Here is a 22073-nt window from a genome sequence, read left to right as displayed (position 1 = left end):
GTAGGGTGCCCTGTTTTCTGATGGTGGCCCAATACCAGGTGATTGGCTACTTTCTCTTTGGACAGTGCTCTCAAAGCGGAAACTAGATGAAATCCATGCACTGCCACCATTTTACTATCCTGCTAACTCCCAAGCATATCAGCCACGTTATGTGCTTATAGCTGATTTTTTTCTTAATATCTTACATTTGAATGTAATATTTTGTAGACACAGTGTAAGCAACAGCCAACAGCCTTGCCGTGGTGGTAACACCGGTTCCCATCAGATCATCGAAGTTAAGTGCCGTCTGGCTGGGCTAGCATTTGGATGGGTGACCATCCGATCTGCCAAGTGCTGTTGACAACCCGGGCACACTAAGCCCTGGTGAGGCAAACTAAAGGAGCTACTTGATCGAGAAGTAGCGGCTACAGTCTTGTAAACTGATATACGGCTGGGAGAGCGGTGTGCTGACCACATGCCCCTCCATATCCACATCCAGTGATGCCTGTGGGCTCAGGATGACACGGCGGCCGGTCGGTGCCGTTGGGTCTTCATGGCCTGTTTGGGGGGAGTTTCGTTTTTTAATGTAAGCAACGCAATCGGATGGCAAGTTGATTTTTTAGTCTTATTTATTGGTGATATATTATCGAAACCTGTGAGTAGCTTTCGAATGCAGTAATTGATTACATGTTTCGATAGGTCAACCATGTTTGTAAAGAGGTAAAGGTGCCTACTTTCAGATACTGTTAGGGTGACAATTTCAACCATCTGACAAATGTGCCTCTTTCTAGATTTCGCTTTTTATTTCTTTTCAGGAGATGGCTGGACAGATGAAGATATGAGGAAGGCAATGAATTGGGTTTCTTAAAAGCGTCGAAAGTGTTTCAGGTGGCAAAATTTACGCTTTTAGATTACGTTAAGTCAGGAAACTCGGAAGAGAAACTGGGCTCTAGGGTAGACGGAAAATGTGCTTTAGGAAGAGTCGTCAACTCAAGACAAGCTAAAATGCAACACAGCAATTTTAGAAGAAGTAGGACAATATTCTAAAAGGTAAAAACACTAAAGCACCCAAAAGGTCAGCCAGAACAACACAAAGGTGCCTATAATGAGTTGGGGGGGGGGGGAGAGAGGAAATAAAATGGACATATGAGTTATCATTTGCTAAGGATTCTGTTTCCCTCCTCTTGACAGACGACAAAGACAGCGCACATGAGGACTGCCTCTATTATTCTGTCTCATACCATAAAGATAAATCAGGGGAAGATTGGGTAAGATGTTTAGAATGTTTCCGTTGGGTACATGAGCTGTGTACTGGGACTCAGAAACCTGGATGGAAGATGTACAAATGTGGAAACTATAAATGTAGTTATAAGAGTATCATTATTGTAATCGAACTGGAATATCTCAATATTACTTTTTGTAATAAAACGACATTTCTATAGGTATGGAATTTATAATTTTCCTTATGAAATTAAGCGACAGAGAATTTGAAATTGCTTATCCCTTTGGTACACACTCCCAAATGAAAAACTTCTTTGATATAAATTATTAAATCTAATTTGCTGAGTTTTGCTATAAACGGATGTATATAACCAAATTATGTTATGTCGGACATAAATCCGTAATGTTTGGAAAATTTCAGCTGATTTTTAACCAATCATATCCTTAGATTTTCTTAGATACCCGAAAACAGGGCATCTCACACTATCGTCTATTCAGGATAGTCGCCATTCTCATTGCAGCATCGCGATGGATGTGTCAATGTGTTGAGGCTCCAAGGAGAGCATAGGCGGCCACGCTGCATTTGTCGTTCCCACACATGGGCAGCAGCTGTCAGCATTATATGGGGTGCTATTTTGTACGTAGCCCATAGTCAGTAAGGTGGACAGCAGCCGCCCATATTTCCGATTTGTCAAGTTCGGTGTCTGCCCACTGTTTTTAAGAGCTCGTTAACATTATCTTTCAAGCAAATAATTCAAGGCCTCATGTTTTCCATCGTGTCTGGGCTCGTGTTACAGTGGTAATGTTACATAAATTGAAGGTGCAGGTGGAAGAAAGGAAAGGAAGGGAAAGAAGCTAATAACATCAGCTGCATCTGGACTTTATACGGAATGAGCGGCGAAGAGTCAAAATGTGTGTCAGACCAGGCGAACAAGGACTCGAACCAGGGATCTTATGCTTACTAGACGGTTGCATTAACCACTGCGCCACCCAGGCAGATCGTTTGTCGCAAACGCGCGCACTATCCCCGGCGTGCTCCCCGGCCGACCCTGGCGCCACCTACCTGCAGTCTCACACATGTCCTCCACACTCACTGATTTTAGATTCCCTCTAGAGATCGAACGCAGATGTGCGTCTGCACCCAAGGTCGTGGATTCATAGCCCGTCGCGACAAATCAGTTATCTGGATCCCTGTTGTCTGTTCTTGCATTTCCTTTCACCCGACTCCACCTTCGATTTACATAATATTCATCACAACTGCGGATTCTGCATGATGTCTGTTGCTTCAGACATCACACATTCATAAAATAGTTGTAATAGCCAGAAGTGTGTCTCTACATTCATAATTTAGCAACCACTGTGACGTTCTTGGTACTAGGTACTTTATATTGTAGAATATACTAGAGATTATTGTCCCTCCATTTGCATCAGGTTCTCGGAAAAAGTGTCAGCTCAAATTACTCTGTGTGCATAGTAATTTATCTAATCCTGTCTTCATGGTCCCAAGCACAGCCATGCGTGGGTGGCTGTAGTATAGTCTCAGATTCCATACTTAATATTCGTTGTTGAAAAAGCTGCCCCCTATCTCCAAGCCCCAACCACTTTAGGCTTTACAGCACTCCTGTGACACTTTCGCAAAACACAGACAAGCCTGACACCCTTCGTATCTCTGTGTACACTCCCAAAACCCTCTCGTGGCGCTGTCTGCTGTGGTGCCCACAGTAATATTCTAGAATGGGCCCCACGAGCATTTTGGAAGCCAGACTGACTGAATTTCGCTAGTGTCCTACTGATAACCTGTCGTCTACCACCTGCTTTAACTACGATTGACCGTATCTGATTCTTCCATTTCCTGTCTCCACAAACTGTTTGTACAATTTCGCTGTTTCCAATAGGCGGGGTGCAAAGTTTCGTATTTATGAACCTTTAAAGAAAGCTGCCAATGTCTGTATGAGTTCTAAATCATGTAAATGTGTGAGTGGGTATATGTGGAGCTTTTCAAGGTACAATTTCGTCACCTGAGAAATTTCTGAGATTATTATTAGCATTGTATAGTAGGCAATTAACATACAATATGGTCTGTAATAGTTACAGCACACTTCCCTTCGGTTACTTCTACACATGTTGTATGATTCTTTATCCGTCTTGAGTCGTGGTACCACATGTATTAGTACACCTCTTAATAATATTTTGTATGATATACGTATGTTCTTCACGAGTTAATAAATCTTGCACTTGATTGCCTTGAACATTAGCTCTCAGAATACCTTGTGTAAAAAGTGCTACTCGAATTCCTCATGACCAATATTTTTGAGAATCTGGCTGGTATTAAGGCGATCATTGTATTCAAAGTACCTCGACTTTCCACCATGGTACGCAACAACTACGAGACAGTAATTTGAAATTTGTGGTAAGTTCCTATGGGACCAAACTGCTAAGGTAATCGCTTACACAGTGCTTAATATAACTTAAACTAACTTACGCTAAGGACAACACACGCGCTCAGGCCCGAGAGAGGACTCGAACCTCCGACGGGAGTAGCCGCGCAAACCGTGGCAAGGCGCCCGAGACAGCACGGCTACCCCGCGCGTCTGTGAGACAGTCGTAGATGTTAGACAGACAGTTTGAGTACTCACTACTGTCACTGAATCGGTTCGCACAGAGCACGACCACTTGGACGAGCTATCCATATACAGAAACAGGCATAGGTCGTAAGCTATTAGCCAGATGGGACGTCGAGCTGTGCTGAGGCGGAGAGGTGGTGAAACGCGTCCGCAACCTCCGGCAGTGGACTCGAATTGCTGCTGCAGGAGGGCAGTTGGGCGCCACTGTTCTGACTAGGTGAGGTTCAAATGGCTCTGAGCACTATTGGAGTTAACATCTGAGGTCATCAGTCCCCTAGAACTTAGAACTACTTAAGCCTGACTAACCTAAGGACATAACAGTCATCCATGCCCGAGGCAGGATTCGAACCTGCGCCGTAGCGGTCGAGCGGTTCCAGACTGTAGCGCCTAGAACCGCTCGGCCACCCCGGCAGGTTAGGTGAGGCGGATGCTTTCCGAGCCCAGGTTTTGCCCAGCTACAGACACACAGATATGTGCACAGTAGCAAAAGGCGCTTGACGAAGACAAGGGGCGAACGGACGACACAGGTGAACATGGCAGTCGCAGATGCCAGAGGACCTCATTGCAGATAGTGATGAAGAGTGCATTCAGAATGGAAATTTGTTGGCGGGTTTGGGTACCCTCTGGAATGAGAACAGAGAGCGTTGTGGAACGGCTCTGAAACTTGTAGTCAAGTGATTTGACTGGCGAAATGAAGATGGTGAGCAGGCCATTCTCATGTGTGGACATCCAGTTAGAAAAACTTCGCAGAGGGCCAGGAGAAAGGTCCTCTTACGTGAGTGTGGCTCTCCCTGTCTGCCAAAACAGCTCACTGGGCTCTCACTTCCTGCAATGACAAGTCTCTCATCACAGTATGCTGCCGAAGGTTGTTTCTGTGTTACAGTAACTAGACGCTGGGAAGCAACACTGAGGATCCTCATTAACTTCTTATGTGCATACCGTTGTATACTTGTATTGGTAATTGTGATACGAACATATTAATTGTGTTGTAAATCGAATAACCAATGACGGATGGAGCAACGAGAACATCAAAAGCTGAGTAGCAGCGGCATTAAGAGCATTCCTGGCCAAGAGAAAGCTACTACTATCAAATAGAGATCTTGATTTGAGGAAGAAATATCTGAGAATATGTTTGGAGCACAGTATTGTATGGATGTGAAGCAAGGTGTTTTGGAAAACCAGGACAGAAGAGAATCGAAGCGTTTGAGATGTGGTGCTACAGATGAATGTTGAAAATTAGGTGGAGTGATAACTTAAGGAATGGGAAGTTGTGTGCAGAATCGGAGAAGAAAGGAATATGTGGGACTTTTTTTGGAAATTTTGTGGTAAGTTCATATGGAACCAAACCACTAAGGTCATCGGTCCCTAGGCTTACATACTGCTTAATCTAACTTAAACTAACTTACGCTAAGGACAACACACACAGCCGTGCCCGAGGGAGCACTCGAACCTCCGATGGGGGAAGCCGCGCGAAACGTGGCTACCCTGCGCGGCGAATATGTGGAAAACAACTGACAAGGAGAAGGGACAGGATGATAGGACATCTATTAAGACATCAGGAAACAACGTCCGTGGTGCTACAGGGAACTGTAGAAGGCAAAAATTGCAGATGAAGATAGAGATTGGAATACATCCAGCAAATAATTGGGGATGTATATTGTAAGTGCTACTGTGAGATGAATTGGTTGGCAAGGAAAGAAATTTGTGGCGGCTACATCAAATCAATCAGAAGACTGGTGAAAAAAAAAAAAAAAAAAAAAAAAAAAAGAAAAAAAAAAACACGAATATTGTGTGATCTAGTAATGTTCCAAAACAGCTCATTTTATGCAAGTAATCGGCGTAATCTAGTTTTTCAATTTTTCAGCTGGTGCTCAGATGCCTTCAGTTTCTGTGTAGCATGCGTCATTTTCACTCATGATAAGTAACTTTTCGGCAACAGATCACTGCGTATGCTCAGGCTTCCAATTCAGTGCACTTGCTCAAAGACACAAATAATTTGAAGTTTATTATAGATTCTCTAGAAGCATTGATATCCTTTAAGCAGTTACAGCCGTTTTCAGTGGCGGTATTGTTAGGCTATTGATCCCTTCTGTAATGTCTACAACGTTCATAATTATGTAAAAGTTATAGAAATACATAAAGGGCACTTACATCACAACCTTTTCACGAACTTGCATCGGTAATGTAGGATCTGGCGAGTAGTCGGATCCTGCACCCTGTCTGTCACATTTCGCAGCGATTGACTTCGTGTTATTCGCATACACCTGGAAAACTTTTTAAATCCAATAAACAACTCAAGATTATTAATTTAAAACCTTTCCAAATCGAACTTTGTGTTATCTTCTGATTCGCAAAATGGAGAACAAATTCCATTCGTCTAAATGTTGACATTAAGTGTAGTTTCCCCCTAATGAACATGGTCCTTCACTGTGAGGCTGGCGACGTTTAGTCTTGCCTCGTAGCTGTATGCAAAAGCCCAGCTGCCTCTCAGAAGTGTATAGCGCCGTTTGACTCTATGATGTACGAGGAAGTACTTGCCCTGCGCTGACAGCTGCAGGAAAACACCTCTCCCTCACCGCGGCCGACGTGGCTGCAGACGCAGTCCAGCACGGACGCCCCGTTTGATGCCAGCAGAGCCAGCGGCGACGCAGCTACGCCCGCTGGACGCGTCGTCGGCTGTCGAGGCTGACTGAGGTGGCGACACACGCAGCGCGCGTCGCACGCAGAGCAGTCCCAGTACAGCGACGAGCGCACAGGAAGTCTCTCCGCCGGTCGAGCGAAACCACAGGAAGCGCGGCGCCTCTCGCCTTGACCGCAGCCGTTTTCCTTCTTATTTTCAGAGCGGCCAGCTGCCAACACACAGACGTGACAAAAAATTATTCTTTCGTTTTCTGCGTACGTATGCCACATGCTTTTTATGACAACAGTTAGTTCAACTAAAAGACTTGTGGGTGATGTCCAGAAACTCACGTTTACTGTTCCCACACACAAAAAAAAAAAGATTCGCCGTACCTGGTTTTTAGTGTTGAATTGGGAACTGAGAGAGTTTGTACGTAACTGCACTTATTGTAAAAATATATTTGTGGATTGAAATGATTGATGCTGAACATACCATGTGGATAACACACCGCTGAGCCGAAACATCACGACAACGGCCAGCGCGGGATTCAATGCTACCAGAAGACGCTGTGAGAACGTGACTCGCTGAGGAGCGCGTACAAACGGAGTAGAGGAGAATGGGCAATCTTTCTACACTGAAGCGCCAAACAAACTGGTATAGGCATTCGTATTCAAATACACAGATACGTAAACAGGCCGAGTACTGCGCTGCGGTCGGCAACGCCTGTATATGACAAAAGTGTTTCACGCAGGTGTTAGATCGGTTACTGCTGCTACAATGGCACGTTATCAAGATTTAAGTGACTTTCAGCGGGTTGTTATGGTCGGCGCACGAGCTGTGGGACACAGCATCTTCGAGGTAGAGCTGAAGTGGGGATTTTCCTGTACGACCAATTCACGAGTGTACCGTGAATATCACGAATCCGGTAAAACATCAAATCTCCTACATCGTTGCGGACGGAAAATCGTCCTGTAAGAAGGGGATCAATGGCGACTGAAGAGAATCGTTCAGCGTGACAGAAGAGCAACTGTTCCCCAGATTCCTGCAGATTTCAATGCTGGGCCACCAATAAGTGTCACCGTGAGAACTATCCAACGAAACATCATCGATATGGGTTTCAGAGCCGAAGGCACTCTTGCGTTCACTTGATGACTGGACCACACGAAACTTTACGCCTCGTATGGGTCCATCAAGAGCGACATTGGACTGTTAATGACTGCAAACAAGTTGCCTGGTAGGACGAATTTCGTTTCAAATTGTATTGAGCGGATGGACATGTACATTTATGGAGACAACCTCATGAATCCATGGACCCTGCATGCCAGCAAGGGACTGTTGAAGCTGGTCGAGTCTCTGTAATGGTGTAGGGCGTGTGCTGTTGGAGCGATATGGGACCGCTAGTGTCTGTAGATACGACTCTGACAGGTGACACACAAGCATCTGGTCTGATCATCTGCATCCATTTATGTCCATTGTGCATTCCGACGGACTTAGCAATTCCAGCAGGGCAAGGCGATACCCCACATTTCCGGAATTGCTGCACAGTGGCTAGAGGAACACTCTTTTGAGTTTAAACACAACCGCTGGCCACCCAACTCCCCACACATAAACATTATTGATCATATCTGCGATGCCTTGGAACGTGCTGTTCAGAGGAGCTCTCCACCACCTCGTACTCTTACGGATTTATGGACAGCGCTGCAGGTTCATGGTGTCAGTTCCCTCCAGCACTACTTGAGACATTAGTCGAGTCCATGTCATGTCGTGTTGCGCCACTTCTGCGTGCTCCTAGGAGGCCTACACGATATGAGGCAGGCGTACCGGTTGCTGTGGCCCTTCAGTGTAGATACGGCAAGGGTCGCAAATGGGGAAAATCACTGACGTACCTATAGGCGACTTCGGCGAAGAGACAGATTGTCATTGGCTGGTGCGTGGGAACGTCGGCTGTTCGTGTGCTACTGCCCTCAGCATCTATGGAATCCGGTTGAAGGTCGGTCAAAGAATTCAAAAGGTAAAGGTGTTAGAAACTGCAGTTTCGCTACAAAATTCTGTGCTAAAATATTCTTCAGTTGCAGTGGATGAGTTCATTATGATAATACGTCACATGCACGCAGTGTCAGTAGTAGCACCACTACCAGCTTCACAGTACCCTTCACTTGATGTTTCTTATGACTGGAACTTTTATATTTCAATTAACTTTTATCTTGGCGCATACTCGCTATAGTATTCAGAGGAGAATTGCAAGATTTCTCTGTACCTTTAAAACTAGAGACTCCAAATGGTCGTTACAGTTGGACAAAATCTCGTCGGAATATCTACAGTCGACTAAAGTCTTTAGCAGAAAAAAATACTCTTTCCAATTATTTTCTTAACTTTTTTGCCAACGGGCAGTAGATCACTTTCAAAGTATGTGCTTTTTTCGCAACCACAGCATATTAGTAGAGTACACAACGCTCATTAATTGTACAGCAGGCGATATTGTATTAAACTGGGACCCTAGAAACGATGGAGAGGCTTCGTCCTGCTGTAGCCCTTTGTGGTTCACAACCCTACAACAGGCCACAGCCGTCCACCCACCACTCCGCCGCCCCACACCGAACCCAGGGTTTTTATGTGGTTCTGGGGACCCCCTTCCCCCGACCCCCCCCCCCCCCCCCCCGTTCCTCCCGCGCCCTCCCTCCCCGGGAACGTCTCATACCAGACGAATGTAGCCCTAAATGTTTACATGGCAGAATAATTATGATGTATGCGTACGTGGAAACAGTGTTTGTGCAGCAATCGCCGGGGCACAGTGTAACTGAGGCGGAATTAGGGGAAACAGCCCGCATTCGCCGAGATATGTGGAAAACCGCCTTCCCGATCAAAAAGCAGCGAGTGGGACAGCGCTGCTAACCGGGTGGGCCTACAGGAGGTTTCTGGATTGATAAAAATTCAGCTCAAAATTATTTTTTTCATTCATTTAATACTTCTTTTTCTTCGTGATTTATTTATGAAAATATTTTCACTATACATAAAATAACTTCATAAGAACTCAGCAAAAACGTGACGATAACTTATTAAAAACTCGCACATAACAAGGACATTTAACTTGTTTCATTTAAGAAATTATTTCGTTTCCGTAGGCATTGAGGTGACAAACATCATGGCACACCTCCTAATGTCGTGTCGAACTTCCTTCTTCCCAGCATAACGTAGCACCTCAGTGTGGCATGGACTCAACGAGTCGCTCCAAGTCCCCAGTAGAGATACAGAGCCGTGCTGGCTCTGGAGCTGCCCATAATTGCGAAGGTGTTGCCAGTGCAAGATTTTGTGCACGAACTGACCTCTCGATTATATCCCACAAATGTTCGACGGGATTCGCATCAGGCGAACTGGGTGACTAAATCATCGCTCGAATTGTGCAGGATTGTCTTCAAACCAATTTCAAATAACTGTGGCCTGGCCATATCCGCACATTTTAATCCATAAAAATTCCATCGTTGTCTATGGACGTGAAGTCCATGAACGGCTGCAAACGATCTCCAAGCGCCCGAACACAACCAGGACCCTATACACTCCATGTAAACACTGGACACGTCACTATGCAGCAACCACCAGCTTGCACAGAGCCCTGTTGCCAACTTGGGTTTATGGCTTCGTGAGGTCCGCGCCAAACTCGGACCCTACCATCAGGTCTTACCAGCTGAATTCGGGACTCGTCTGACCAGTCGTCTAGGGTCCAACCGATATGGCCGCGCACCCAGAAGAGGCACTGCAGACGATATCGTACTGTTAGCAAAGCCACTAGGACCGGTCGCCTGCTGCCAAAGCCCATGAGCGCCAAATTTCGCCGCACTGTCCTTGTGGATAAGTTCGTCATACGTCCCACATCGATTTCTGCGGTTATATCACGCATTGTTGCTTGTCTGTTAGCACTAACGACTGTACGCAAACGCCGCTGCTCTCGGTCGCTAAGTAAAGGTCGCGAGCCGCTGCACTGTCCGTGCTAAGAGGTAATGCCTGAAATTTCGTTTCCTCGGCACACTCTTGACACTGTGGTTCTCAGAATACTGAATTTCCCAACCATTTCCGAAATGGCATTTCCCAGCTCCAACTACTATTTCAGGTTGAAAGACTTAATTCCTGTCATGCAGCCATGATCATAATGGTACTTTCCAGAGTACGAATTATAGCTCCGCCAATCCACTGCACTTTTAGGCCTTGTGCATGCAGTACTACTGCCGCCTGTATACGTGCATATCGTTGTCCCATGACCTTTTCACCCCAGCGTAATGACAGTCATTAACGTTCTTCACAACACGATCGTGAAAATCTTTCATTCGCCGGTGTCGGCTGACTCTTTTTGGTGACCTGCACAGCGGCATGTGAGTGGGCCATGCTGTCACGAACTCGAGTGCTGCACATTTCAAAACAGAAAGAAGCACATTTCTTTAATACACTGATCACGACCTAAGAATATACGTTCCAACAACTAATTGCTGCTTACCTGGGTCGCTCAGGCGGAAAAAGACGTCGATGTTTCAGCTAATACATTGAAACACTACATATCGTCCCTCAGAGCCGAGCGTACTCCAGTTTTAAGGGTGTTATGGAACTGAACTCTTCGTCTGTTTAAACTGAATTTAATTAACATATCTCCGCTAAGTATGCTCTTAAAATGTCCATTTTTGTTTGTTTATTGATTAATGGGAATATTTTAACACTAATATGATCCTAATCTCATGAAACGGTTTACATACACAGAAAAATATTATTCCTTAACAAAACTTGTTGTAGTTAACTGCACAGTATATGCTCAATGGTTTCCATCTTGTTACTACTAATTGCTCAGAGCTTTAGCTTCATTACAGAATATGAACAAACGGAGATGTCCCATTTGGAGTCCCATGAACATCATGCACAAGATAATACGTCACATTTTATCTATGTTTGTGAACATTTTGATGATTACGACATTTTCTAATTTCCTTATAAATGTCAAGGAAATTCAAGCTGTATTGGTGTTCATTATGTTTCCTTTATTTTCTAATTGTAATAATAATTCTAATTTTGGTTCTATACAGCTTTGAAGAATAATGTGCACTAAACGAGCAGTTTGCATAGCCCCATTATGTGACACATTATCATAGAAATGGAATTCTAGTTGTTCTGTAAACATTTAACAGCGCTTCACAGGTTATGTGCTCATGTTAAGTGTGTTATGTACATATCCCAATACACTATCTGCAGTGCTGACATATGTATGTCCTCTCTTCAAGTTATAAGGTATTCTTGAGATTTACAATATTCTTCAACTAAACGGTTTGTCTGTAAGAATTGCAATCAATTGTACATCCTTAGCATCAATTATACATCCTTAGCAGTAAACAGGGCATACTATTATAAGTTCTGTAGGTGATCTATTTAGAAATCAGTGAGATCCGCTTATTGGCATAAAGAATAACAAATCTTTGTTTTACAAAGAAAATGAATCTTCCTATTTCAGCTACTCCCTTCAAACTTAATCACAAAACTGTATTCTGAAGGAACAAACTGAAGGTACTCATTGGATATACATTCTAGTAAACACAATGCCTTGCATTCAAATACTAATATCAGGTGTGTATACAGGTGTGTGTATATCAAGTTACATAGGGCTTACTAATTTATTCGTAACTCTATTTGATTGTGTATGTGTATGCTTTAATCAGAAATCCTAAAAGAACAGCACACCTTATTGGATTAACACCAATACTTGCTAACAAAACCGCATCAGTGGCATTGGCAAATTGCTCTCATAGAAGTATTATTTCGGAGTTTGTTCCCTGACAACACTCTCCAAGTACTTAATAAATTAGTTATTACGAACCATCCATCACTCTTCATCTAGTAATCTTTTCCACTACATCTAGGACATTACAGGTCTATAACCACATGAACGATTTATACTTTTTATGTGACTGCATATTGATATACAGATCTTCATATCATTCACTCTCAGATTTACTGACTCTTAGCAATTTCCCAACCATTCTTCAATAGTAAATGTTCCTACTCTCCTAACACCAGCTCTTCTGGAATAACTCAAAACTGGATCCAGCTGCACTTTTTCTCAGCAGTGGCGTGATCCTCCACATATTAGCTACCTATGTACAAAGCACAGTCTTTGATGGGAGCAGAATATGTATTCCAGATATTGGAAATTTTTTAAATCCAGTGTCCTTGTCTTGCTTCTCTGTCAACTAGCAAGTAAAAAATTTACAAAACAGTAAACCCTTTTCCCAGCTAAAATTAACAAACAGTATACAACCAAAAAAATACAAAAGATGCCTCTACATTTGACTGTGACACTGATAGTCGGGTGATTGGGAGGATTCTTAGGTATTTCAGGGTAATTTTGTCTGCCACATTTCTCAATACTTCAGCACATTTGAGGCGTTATACATTTGCTTAGCAGTTTCACTTCCTGGATCTTGTAACGGCAAGGCCAGTATAACATTCCTTTGTAGAGTAACCAATTACTCTTCTTACAATTTGCTAAACTTATTTCTTGTACAGATTTAAACTTCATTCAACACAGGATTTGTCATCTGTTCCTTCATGATCATTTTAGCTAGTTTCTTGACACCTCTGTTATTGTCACCTCACTTTATATAATAAATTCTAAACTTTGTGCTTGGCACAAACAAGCTCTGGGCTGCCTTAAAACCGATAGTTATCTGTGTGAAGTGCTAGTCATAATATTCTTAACACCTGTAGTATATTTCATTTCAAAATTGAATTTCTATTAAACTTCCTGTATAATTCCATTAATCTAATTAATATATTGTGAATTAGTTCACTATTCCTGAAGAAGGTAAGAGTTTAGTGATCAGTATTCACTATAACTTTACTGCCAGCTTGAAGATCCTTAAATAATTTAAAGCCCTAGATAACTGCAAGTGCCTCTTTCTCAGTCATTGAACAATTAAGGTCACCTTTATTTAGTATTTGAGTGGCAAAAGCTATGCTACAGATGTTGTTCTGTGTGTTGCTTAAATCTCCCAGGAAGGCTTCATGTGCTAATTCATAATCCTAAGCATTAGTTGAAACCCTCAATATTTCGTCCAGATTGCTATAGTGTAACAATTTTGTCCAGTGCAAGGTTCTCCCTGATTTGGGCAAAAACTTTCCTTTCCTTGTTACTCCATTTCAGTAAGATCTCTGTATCAAAAACTGCATAATAGTGGATTAATGATTTGACTCATTCATAGAAATCTCGTGAGATATAAACTATTCGCTTTTTGCTCCCTAGGTATGGGCATTATGCAATCGCCTCCACCTCCTGGGCATTACCTCAGATTTCTCTAGAATCAATTATGTATACGAAAAGTTTATGCTAAAGAGAGATTTACATAGATTCATTGTTACGTGTACTTGTTTAAAATTATCAAATACCTCTTTCAATAAAGCTGTATTAATTGACAATATTTCAGACATAATAAGCAAACCATCAATATACAGAATAATACTTTGCACTAATTTATAGCCTAATCCAAAATTTAAGGCTCACATGAACACTGGTACTGGCACATTTAAACCAAAAGGTAACACTAAATTGATAAGATCGTCCTTTGAAAATAAAATCTGGGTATGGTTGTGACTAAGGATGGAGGCACTTACCAATAACTGGTAGTAAGATCTATACTACTGATATATATCACATCATTTAAATAGGCCACTAGTTCTTCTGTAGGAAGGGACTTGTCCTTATTCATTTCTGTTGTTTTGGTTTATAGTCTTTGTATCCGAAATCTTTACATCTGAAATTAACTGAATCCCTCATTGGGTTTTCTAAATACTAATAGTTGATTACAATATTCACTTTGTGATTTTTCTATTATTCCTTGTTATAACGTTTTCCCAAATTCGATAACTGCAGATGGCTTAAAAGTCATGGGCATAGGATATCATTTTTTTTAAATGGTTTATTGTCTTGAATACTTTTACACTCACACCTTTTCTATCAGTGGAAAAATGTTTTTGTCAGAACACAAAAAGAGGAATATATTCATTTGTAAAATACTCTGACAGGCTAGTGCGAAACCAGCTGCCCCAATCTTCTTTCCGTCTACCTCAACAAGAATTTTGGGAACCGAAATTATTCATGCCGTTTTAACACAAAACATTTTAAATAATTTTATCCAATCTATCTCACAGTAAAGCCTATGTACGCAGCATCTCTCTCACACAGCAACTGCCTATAGTCATCTGTCTGCCACTGTCTCCTTTTTCTCCCACTGACATGCAGTATATTCCACTGCCATTATCTCCACTCTCACTTACATTGTCTCCCTTTGTCTTTCTCTCCTTTCTCTGATACTCTCTTTCAGCACAAAAAAGTGTGAATGTGTTTGTACGCCAAAATTTTTCGTTAGTAAGATGAAATAAGAATTGAGGTAGCTTGTTGCCCACTTTTCTGTCAGTCTTGCAAAGAGGGACATAATCACATTTTCTGCGAATTTTTCCGCTGGTTCCTCTCTTTCCCCTGTTACAACAAATGTGCTGCTTATATAACACGATTTCTATAGGTTAGTAGTTGTTTTGACGCTTTATATATGTATACTTCGACACATTTATATATTTTGAGGCACATAAACAACAAAGAAGTATGCATAATATGAGGGTAACAGAAAATCGTTGGCTTGACATTTTTCTGACAACAATTACCATGGCAGGAGGGGGCACTAGGACAAGACATATGAAAAACAGTACCACTCTCAAAGAGAAAACCACGCACACTGTAACTGTGGCTGCGTGGTACGGCGCATAGTGAGCCGCAGTCTCTGTAGCAACGTAATGGAATAAATGGTCTCTAACATGGAAGCCCTGCATTTCTGGACATAGGTTTATTAGAACTCTTTTGTTCCATATCCTCTCATCCATCAATCCCTAGAGTTTGTGTACGGTGAAAAAAATCACCCTGTGTAACCTGAATGGCATAATTATCCTGTGGAACTGAACTATCAGATATTTCAGAAGACAAACACTGTAACAGAGTACTTGCAGTTTCTCAACAACTCTCGTGACCATGTCAAAAAGAAAACGACATGCCCAGCCAAGTAACTGTAATTTGAGTTCCTAATCTACAAAGACTCATGATACAAACATATATAATCTGAATTGGGACAAATTATTGTACACAACTCGCGTATCAGGTGTTGCAAAACGCGAGGAGTGCAACAAAATACGTGCAGTTTCACAGCAACTGCCGCTGCATCGAGGAACAGAAGATGTCCGAGTTTTGGGGGCTGGTCACCTTAAAACCTTGTAGCTAGAAACGCATTGGTCGGATATTAAGGAATTTCTTATAGGTTGCAGGCACGCATACATTGGCCTTCTCAGCAGGAATTCGGCCCTAGCAGTCACAAAAGGGTTCAACCCCTCTATGTCCCTCGAGGAAAAATGTTCGCGATAATGGATCTCTGGTTGATCCATCAAAATTAGCCAACAAAGCAAAAGTATTACTGGGCAACATAGGTGAACCACATGTGGGACCTGTAGCTAGGCCATTAATAATGGAGAGCTGTTAGTAGTGTTAGTAGTAGTAGCTTTACTCATCTCTAGATTTCATTTTACAAGGATATAGGACATGTCAAAGTATTTAGGAGTTTAGTGAAATTTAAAATAAGCTAATTCGTATACACATACATTTACAGACTTCTAGTTAGGGACAATCATTAGATTTATTCCTGGTATACAATACTTTTTTTACAAACAACTTATTAAATAATGTAATGGCTCGCTGTCCACTCATATCTCACTATCAGTCACTGCACACACAATACACACATTGTTTCATAACTCTTCACTCACTACACACACACACACACACGCACACAGGTGATCTCTGGGCCATTGTCTGTACCACAAATTCCCATTTGCTAGCCAGAAAAACTGAATCAGCATCCTTCTATAATGAGTGAGATGTTGAGCTCAGAAGGAAGAGGTGTTACTACTGTGCAGTGCATATCTTGAGGGTACATTTTTTTCTAGAAAAAGAAAAAAAGAAGGAAAAAACATAGTGCAATGGTGTTACATGGAATGTTGGATGTTTTATAATCACTATTATTATTTGTTTGTCTAACATTTTTCTTTACCAAACCCCTGCTTTGTTTTATAGAAGTAGTCCTTCAACACATAAAATATAATGCGTAACAGGTACTTTTAGCTACCCTTTTAAATAAGTGTATTTTTGCAATTTCTTTTATGTATTTTTGTAATTTATTGTACAGTGTAATGCCTTGGTAGAAGATGCTGTTTTGAGTTTTATGTTTATTTTTTCTTTGCAAATGTAAGTTGAGTCTAACTCTTGTTCCATGGTCAAGGACAGAACTGTTGTCAGCAGCTCGTGGTCGTGCGGTAGCGTTCTCGCTTACCGCTGGGGCAGGGATTTTCTCTCCCTCGTGATGACTGGGTGTTGTGTGATGTCTGTAGGTTAGTTAGCTTTAAGTAGTTCTAAGTTCTGGGGGATTGATGACTGTAGATGTTAAGTCCCATAGTGCTCAGAGCCATTTTTTGAACAGAACTGTTTGTGCAGTAATTACCAATGTTATTTTTGATGTGAACAACTGACTGGTAAATGTATTCACACGGAGCAGTTAAAATCCCCAGCGTTTTGAACAGATCTTTACAATGGGCTTTACTACCACTTTTAGTTATGATTCTTATGGCTCTTTTCTGGAGTTAGAAAACTGTGTTCATATTTTGTGCATTTGTTCCCCTACAAAAGAATGCCATAGCTAAGAATTGAGTGTACATATGAATAACATGTAACTAAAAGATACTGCATGTTACACACTGATGATAGGATTCTAAGGGCATAACATGCTGATGACATTCTGCTTGCGAGTACCTTGGTTTGTTCACACCACTTCAATTGAGAATCAATATTTATTCCTAGAAATTTTGAATTTTTTACACAGTCTATAGAGATGCCATGTAAGTTCAATTTAACATTGTCATTTTCCCTCTTCAAACTGAAATTCATGGCATTAGTTTTCTTTATGTTCAATGTCACTTTATTGCTTTTTGAGCAATCGTAAACTTCCTTGGGGAATTCATTTTCTTTCTCTGCAAGGAGTTCTCTTGTTTTCTCAGTTACAATGATATTGCTGTCATCAGCAAAGAGAATTTTTTCACCAGGAGTAACACTACTGGGAAACTCATTGTTGGTCCTAATACGCTACCTTGCGGAACTCCTATATTAATGTATTTTCCTTCTCTTAAGTGTTTTACGAGATATTTAGACCTATTTGAAGTATGTGTTATCTCTGCTCTTTGTACCCTCTCTGCCAGGTATGATCGAAACCAGTCCTTAGGTACCCATCTTATTCCTAATGCTTCTAATTTATTTAATACGACCTTGTGGTCGACTGTATCAAAGGCCTTAGTAAAATCCAAAAGTATGCCTGTGACACATTCATCTTTGTCAAGAGCATCAGTTTGTGAATTCTACTATGGCTGACTCTGTATTTTTGCCACTTTGGAAACCAAACTGTGATTCGCATAAAAGATTGTATTTATTCAGGTACTTCATTAATCTGTATTTCATACTTGCTTCTATTATTTTTGAGAGTGGTGACAGCAGGAAAATGGGCCAGTGATTTCCTATGACTTTTGCATTACCTTTCTTAAGCAAACGTGAAGTGAGGCCACTTGGTAAGTGGGGCCACTGGGTAAAACTTTTATGGCGAGAGGAATTAATAAGGAATTACTAAAAGAGTGAATATAATTATAGCTTGTGTATTTTTTGGATAGATTCTCCATTCACGACGTCTAGAGAATGCAACCAAGGCAGTTTTACAGTGGATAGGTAAACTGTCCTGATTTGCTAAGGTGCGATATGACAGCACACACACACTGTGAAGTTTATGCTGGCCAGTATCGCCAACAGTATGGTAGTGCACATACCAGTCAATTCACAGAGGTCAGTTTGGTACCCTATAGGTTAAAGAAGAATTTACAGCAAGGTAAGTATGTTCTACTTTATAGTCATTATTCATGGGTAGTAGTTATTTCCAACGGCCTTGCCGCAGTGGTAACACCAGTTCCTTTCATATCACCAAAGTTAAGCGCTATTGGGCTGGGCTAGCACATGGATGGGTGACTGTCTTGTCTGCCAAGCGCTGTTGGCAAGCAGGGTGCACTCAGCCCTCGTGAGGCAAACTGAGGAGCTACTTGACTGAGAAGTAGCGGCTCCCACCTAGAAAACTGACATATGCCCAAGAGAGCAGTGTGCTGACCACACAACACCCCCCCCCCCCATATCAACATCCAGTGACGCCTGTGGGATGAGGATGACATGGCAGCCAGTCGTTATCGTTGGGCCTTTTCGGGCGGAGTTTAGTTTAGTTTGGTTTTTAGAAAGTTATTAGTGTAATTTTGTAGAAGATGAAGCAGGGATGTGTAGATAAAAGCAAATCAAGCAGTAGTGTGAGGATGCCACCCTAATAGCCACTAACTACCACACAGTGGAGTTAAAAGCTGCTACCTAGGAGTAAGTTACTGGCCAAGTCAGAGCAAAGCATGAACGCAAATCTCAGTGTGTGTGTGTGTGTGTGTGTGTGTGTGTGTGTGTGTGCGAAGTACAAACAGAACAACAAAGGAAGTGTAGCTGGTGTAAAGGAAACAGTGACACTGTGAGTGAAGTACAGGATTATAGTGAATACGCCAGAGCTTATGTTGCAGTTGGTTCACAGACAGGAATATCGAGGGCCACTTCTTCCTATGGGGAAAGAAGTGCAATGCTATGGGTCACAGCCATAGACCGTGTCGTATCTACGACATCATTAGCTGTTTCCAGCGTCCTCGGTTAGGAAAATGCCAAATCCCGCTGTAGCAACCCTCCACCACGTGCCTGCTTCCACTTAAACCTCCTTCCGCATTGTTGCAGCCAGAATCTAGGACATGGTGTCGTTTATGGTTGACACAGAAACGTTATGACTTCCTGATGGTCAGTGCCAGACAGCAGTAGTTAACCCTTGTTCGCATAACAGTGGGCTTATAGACCCGACGTCGTTCATTTTCATAAAAATATAGAATTAAAATTAATTTATTGTAGTTGATGTCCTGTGTAAACTACGGAAATACAACTGACTTTCTTGAGAAGAAACATTATTTGTTGGAACTCAGATTACTTATTTTATATTTTCAATTTTGCAATGCTACATGTCTAATGCAAGTCAGTTGTCCTTTAGATCACTTAGCAAACGATCTGTCTGTCCTATAGTATATTTATCTTTTATCTGAATGCTGTGTTAAAGTACTCACTCGTAGCTATATTTCTGTTAACAGTTGTCAATTTGCTATAATTATACTATTTTTTGAGACATCAGAAGTACAGCAAAAGCTACAACCGAATGCAGTTTTGAATGTAAGTGTATTCCTCATTACATGGACAGAAAGACCCTTCACTTTACGATCACATAATTGCTACCTCCATAAAATACCCAGGAGCATGCATACAGAGCGAGTTGGATTGGAACGACCACAGATTAATCGCGAGTAAGGCAGATGCCAGACTGAGATTCATTGGAAGAAAGCCCAGAAAATCTAGCCCATGAGCAAAGGAAGTAGCTCACAAAACACGCTTTCGACAAATACTTTAGTATTGCTCGTCGATCTGGGATTCTTACCAGACAGGACTGATAGAGGAAATGGAGGAGATAGAAATAAGAGCGGTGCATTTCGTTTCAGGTTCATTTAATAAGTACACAAGTCTCACGGATATGACCAGTCAACCCCAGCACACAAGCCACCCTGCATAACGGTGTGGTTTACTGTATAGTCGTGGTGCAGGAAGCTGCCGCAGCTGCGGCCATCGCTCAGCCCGCTCTCGGTGTAGCCCCAGCGCCACCTTTGCTCTGGAGTTCCTGGATAGGAAATCAGCAAGAGCAACGGCCTTCCACCTGTCAGGCTAGCGGGTCAGGCCTGCAACAACAACATCAGCTTTACTGAAGAAAATCAGAGTAGTAACACCATACCACGATTAGAATACTCGGTGATTGCGGACACCATTGAGGTGCGAATCTCCTTCACTAGCATCGAGAATTCGGCAGGAGGGCGCCGCATCCTTGTCGGATTTCTAAGAGCGTGCCTTACCGTCGTGGAAACGGAGTTCCTTAAGGGTGTTAATGGTCTGCAAATCTGCGGTATCCTGCCATTAAATGGATCAAACTGTCGCATCCCCCCAACCCCCAATGTTGCCTCTGGAGTTGAAGGCACAAGTCTTCATTATCTTTGGGAGGATAATGCTGTGATAACGCCGAGCATATCAATCACTGAGTGGTTTCGTGAGACCACGTTGTGAGCTATACTGGCCCAGTTTTTCTGGATGGAAGTTCTGGGGTCAGCTAAAACACTCAGCCACTGGACTTCCATATACATGTCTATCATAGAGTAAATGGAGAGTCTAGCTGTACTGAGTTACCTAAAGATATAGCGAATAAGAAAGCATGCATTAATGTCAAAAATGAAAAAGCCTTGTTTTGAATGGTCAATCCTGGCTTGCAAAAGAAATTTTACAAAAGGTCTGTAGTGTACAGATAGATACCATTTTCGTAAAAATACTATCCCTGGAGGGCCTAACTTTGATGTTATCGAGTTCCCCATTAAGATCGAGAACATACCTAAATTTGAGGCTCAGAATACTGGAATATCAATTCATGTTTATGGCTTGGAGAAATGCACGTCAGATGAGCAGAACAGGTGTATAGTCATCAGCCTCCTCCATTTATCACAATTTGGCACTGATTCTAAGGTGCATGAGCCGACCGTTTTGGACGAGCGGTTGTAGGCGATTCAGTGCGGAACCGCGCTGCTGCTACTGTCGCAGGTGCGAATCCAGCCTCGGGCATGGATATGTGTGATGTCCTTAGGTTAGTTACGTTTAAGTAGTTCTGTCTAGGGGACTGGTGACCTCAGATGTTAAGTCCCATAGTGTTTAGAGCCATTTGAACCACTTTTAGGATGCATGTAAACATGGTCTTATTCTATGATGAGAAAACTAAGGAGAAAGACAATTATCATTTTGTTTGGATCAAAGACATGTCCCATTTTCTCGTCTCCAGATGAGTAAAAATAAGGGTAAAGAAAATAGGGGTACATAACATATTTGCATAAGGTCCCTCAATGCATTTTCGAGAAGCGAGTATTTAGTAAGCATCTGGGAGATTGTGCTTCCAAGGACCCTGTAGGTGTTACTGTGTTTACTGAGGAAAACAGGTTCATAAAGTTTAGGAATGCCAATCATCAGGAGTGATGTCTGTTTGTGATATATGCCAACTTTGAATGCATCCTTGCTCCTGTGACACGCTGTGCAAGTGACCCTCCAGCCTCAGATACTGCATTTACAGAACAACATGTATCATATGTTCTGTGTTCCAAATGGTATCATCCTATGTTTCAAGTCTAAACCACTAGAAATCTTATGTCAGGGACAATCCTGCAGTTGGCTTCTCACTGAGCTAGAAAAACTTTCATAGGAGTTTGATAAGCTTTACCACGACAATGTTCCCATGATGAAATCTCAGGAAAATGAAGATTTGTACAATAACATGGTTGATTGTCAAGTTTGTGGGCTGCCGTTAGGTAAAAAAAACAGAAACTCC

General features: G+C 42.1%; 1 pseudogene; it reads left to right on the top strand.

Annotated features, from left to right (window-relative positions):
• Positions 1-224: 224 nt before the first annotated feature.
• On the top strand, positions 225-342 carry LOC126109060 (5S ribosomal RNA; annotated as a pseudogene).
• Positions 343-22073: the final 21731 nt, after the last annotated feature.

This window comes from Schistocerca cancellata, chromosome 11 (genome assembly GCF_023864275.1).
Source record: "Schistocerca cancellata isolate TAMUIC-IGC-003103 chromosome 11, iqSchCanc2.1, whole genome shotgun sequence".
NCBI lineage: Eukaryota > Metazoa > Arthropoda > Insecta > Orthoptera > Acrididae > Schistocerca > Schistocerca cancellata.
The sequence above is the reverse complement of the archived record's forward strand: the minus strand, read 5'-3'. Positions and strand labels throughout refer to the sequence as shown.